Consider the following 4365-nt stretch of genomic DNA (forward strand, 5'->3'; position numbering starts at 1 on the left):
GGGGTCGGGCTGGGGGAGGCTCCAGCCCCCAGACCCATTTGCTGAGGCCAGGTTTGCACCCCCACCCCCCACCCAAGGGGGCAGGAGGAGTTTTGGGGGTGGGGGGTAACCCCTGCTCAGGGGGAGTGAACACCACCCCCCTTACCCTGACTGGCTCAGGTGTGAAACCCCCACCCCGGGAAAGCCACACAAACAGGGGACAGAGTCACACTCGCCCCTCCCCAGGGGAGGTCTCGGTCCCTGTCACTCCCTTGCTCTCCCCCTTTTCTCTCTCACAGGCTGGGGGGCTTTGCCAAATGGGAGAATCATTTTTCTCTTTCTCCGTGCCACCTTTGTGACAGCTACACAGAGTTTTCCTTCCTTTCAATCATCTGTATTGGGCCGAATTGTCACTTTTCTTTTACAGGAACCTGCAGCAGCTGAGCTGGAGCTGTGCGGGAACCGCTGGATCTTTGAATTGCCACCATAACTGCTTGTGCTGTCAGTTCATTCATGGTTGGGGTTTGTTTGTGTTTTCACCACAAGTGACTTGTGGGAAGAGCAAACATTGCTCAAAGCATTTTATGTGGAGTTAAGTTTGATTTCTGCCAAGTTTATTTGGTCTGGTGTCAAGGAGATGCTGAGGAGGGGCTTGGTGGGGTTGTCCCTGTCCCTCTCAGCCCAGGGCATTCCTGAGGGGGTGTCCCTGTCCCTCTCAGCCCAGGGGATGCTCAGGGGTCTCCATCCCTCTCACCCCAGGGAATGCTTGTGCAGGGTGGGGGACCAGGGGCTCTGTGTCCCTCTCACCGCTGAGTGTGCTCGGGGGGTGGGGGGCTCTCCGACCTTCTCACACCTGGGGAGGCCGGGGGGGTCTCTGTCCCTCTCACCCCTGGTGTGACCCCGCCCAAGCATCATCGGGGTGAGAGGGACAGAGACACCCCCAAACCCCCACAAGCACCTCCCAAGAATCCCAAGGGGACAAGGACAGAGACCCTCACTGGGCACCAAGTGGGGTGAGAGGGACAGAGACAGTCTCCATCCTCCTCTGCCAAATATCACCCTGAACCCAAATTTCCCCCCACATACCAGTAAAATAGTGAGATTTTAGATGTCTCTGATCAATTTCTTTATTTTTACCCCAGTTTAGGGTGTTTTTAAGGGACAAAGATGGATCAAAAGAAAATTAGGGCCAAAACAAAAGGACCATCAGCCAGGTGTCTTCCCAACGTGGATCACAGGGAATGTGGGTCACCAGGGCTCTTCTGGGGGATGGAGTTGGAGCAGAGTTCAAAGCTCTTGCCACAGTCGGGGCACTCGCGGGGCTTCCCTTACTGGTGGCTCTGTTGGTGTGGGGCCAACTGTGAGCTCCTGGAGAAGCTCTTCCCACACTGGGGACACTTGCAGGGCCTCTCCCCGGTGTGGATGCGCCGGTGGGTGACGAGGGTGGAGTTGTACTTGAAGCCTTTTGTGTAGTCAGGGCAGCAGAAGGAGCACTCCTCTGTGTGCTTGCGCTGGTGCCCGAGGAGACTGGAGCTCTTCCCACCCTCAGGACACTCGCAGGGCCTCTCCCCAGTGTGGATCCTCTTGTGGCAGAGCAGGCTGGAGCTCCAGCTGAAGCTCTTCTCACATTCCAAGCACTTGTTGGGCTTCTCTGTGCCATGAAGCTGCTCAGGAAGCCCCAGCTCTGAACCCTGGCAGGATCTGCAGCTGCCTTCCCAGCACAGGGTGGGTCTTTCCTCCTCAGAGCACCCTGGGCTGCGTTTGGAGCCCCCCCCAGTCACTTCTCAGCCCCTTCCCAGCCCCGGCTGAGTTTAAGCCCTGTGTGCCTCTGTGCTGTGCCCGGGCTGGCTGCAGGCAGTGCCCCAGCCCTGCTGGGCTGTGCCCAGGAGCTGCTCCTGGCCAGAGCTGTCTCTCTGCAGCGCTGCCGCTTGCCAGGAGCTGCCTCTGTGCCAGGAGCCCGGCCCAGCTCAGCAGCACAGACACAGCACAAGGACTGGAATGACCCTCTTGGGGCTTGGTGCTGAGGCCCTGAACATCAGTCCCTGACAGGGACTGGCAGAAACCTCTCAAGGATTCAAGTCAGAATTGAACTTCAAAGTTTCTGGAAGTTTTCATGGGTCCCAGTGAGGGACACGACTGAGAAAGTGTCCCCAGGCTCTGGTCAGAGCAGAGAACTGGAGGCAGGGATGACAGGGGGGGACAAAGAGAAGCCAAGCCTTGGTGCCCTGGGGCACAGCAGCATCTGTACCACCAAGGGCTGGGAGGAGACACCTTGTCCTGAGGCCCTGGGGCCTCCTGGGCACAGCCCCAGCAAGGCTGGGCACTGTCAGCCCCTTGTCCTGCCCTCAGCATCCCCCCACATCCCAGTGGCCTCAGGGATCTGCTGGAAGGAGTCCCTGGGGAGCCTTGGTCAGGAATGGCCCTGGGGGCTCCTGAATGCTCCCAGGGACTGCAGGGTTTTCAAAGGACTTTGGCTTTGGCTTTTGCCTGGGAGCCTCTGAGAGCTTTGTGCAATCCTGGCCCCCAATTATCTGTTCTAATGAGCCCCTGGAGATTCTTTGTCAGTAACAACACTCAGTGGGGCTCATTAATGCTTCAGGGTACTCAGGGGTAATTTAAGTACTTCTTTTTGACACTGACTCTCTGAGAGGTTTGTGCAGTCATGGCCTCCAATTATCTCCAATTACTTTAACGAGTCCCTTGAGAGCTTTGCAGTGACACTCAGTGGGGCTCATTAATGCTCTGAGATACTCAAGGGTTTTAAGGTACTTGGGATTTTCCTTCCCACACTGAGGCTCTGAGAGGTTTCTGGGCAATCCTGGCTTCCAAGTCTCTCTTCCAAGGAGTCCATGAGGAGCCTGTGTTGGGGATGGACCTCAGTGGGACCCATGAATGCCTCGAGACACTTTGGGTGTTTCCTCTGCCTTTGACTCCTGGAAAGGTTTGTGCAATCTCCTCTCAGGCCCTGAGCTTCAAGGGCTCAGCCCCAAATGCACCACGGGGCTCATTAGGATCAAGCAAGTGCTGACAAACCCTGGCTCTGCCTTGATTTCCCTCTGGCCTGGTGCAGTTCATTAGGAAGGTTTCCTTCTCCAGTTATGGAGAAATATTTCAAAGAGCTTCTAAGAAATATGCATTCCTATTTTAAGGGGTGTATTTTATTGCTGTTCTCTTTAGAGAAGAGGTGATTGCAGCATTCTGTGACTGATACTGATCACAGGTCTCTTCTAAGGAGGTCTGGCCTGGTCACAGAAGCTGTGCCTTGAGGTCTGACCCAGCATGGAGAACCCTGCTCCACATTCCCAAGCCCATCCTGTCTCTCCTCACTCACCTGGGACCTGCTTTGCTCAGAGAACTGGCTGCACTCAGCCAAAGGGGGGGGTTGTTGGGGTTTTTTTGAAGCAATCTGAAACTCCTGAATTTCCTCACTGAAAACAGACACCCTCCTCCAGTGTGTGCCAAGCCCCAGTGAAAGGGTGAAAATCATTGTACTTGGGCGTCCTTGGGCAAGAATAAAATGCACAGTAACCAATGTAGAAGCCAGCTGAACACCTTGGCAAGAGATAGGGAACAAAGCTGGCAGGAATGAGGAACAAAGCTGCCGAAAGCAGGGAAGAAAGTGCTGAAACAGCTGCCAAGAGACTGCGCATGCCGAGAGGAGAAAGGTGAAGAGTGCAGAGCGAGGAAGACGTTCAGCCTTCATCAAATGCCCACCGAGGCTTCCTGAGCGCGACCACCAGGGAGCCCTGGGCCTGCGCTCCGCGTGTGCTCCTGATAATAACGAGTGCTGAGAAATGGTTTGCACAACCACACCTTTTCTAGGGAAAACAATGAACATGCCTGAAATGGAACCACATCTTGTAATCTGCCGTGTGCCTGGGGTGGGTGTTAGGAGGAGCGATGCCCGCACAGCCAGCGTGCTGAATAAAGCAAACACCCGCTTCTTGGGCTTTGTCTGGGAAGTGTCTCTTGGCCCGGTGTGGGGCGAATCATAGAGCTGCCAGAGGGGCCTTTTTGGCTCAGCTGAGAGCAGTCCTGCTGCAAGGCTGTCCTCGAGCTGCTTGGGCTGCACATGTGCCCAGGGAATGCTCATTGCTTGCAGTCTCAGGGGCTGTGGGTGTGCAGGTGTAAGTACTGCAGGAGGGAACAGCTCTGCTGGGGGCAGTTCTCTTTTTCTTGGTGGTTTTTCTGTTGAATGAACGTTCCCTGCCAGCTCTGGGCAGAGCTCTGTAGCTGTATGTGCCACTTGTCTGTGGCACTGTGGCTCAGGAGGTGGCCAAGGGGAGCTTGGCCGAGGTGTGGGCAGAGGAATGGCCATCAGGCCAGGCTGGGGGGTCAGCGGCCGGTCAGTTGCGTTGCGTGGCCGCGGCTCTGGAGGCTTGTGTG

Source organism: Coloeus monedula (genome assembly GCF_965178545.1).
Source record: "Coloeus monedula genome assembly, contig: HAP1_SCAFFOLD_89, whole genome shotgun sequence".
NCBI lineage: Eukaryota > Metazoa > Chordata > Aves > Passeriformes > Corvidae > Coloeus > Coloeus monedula.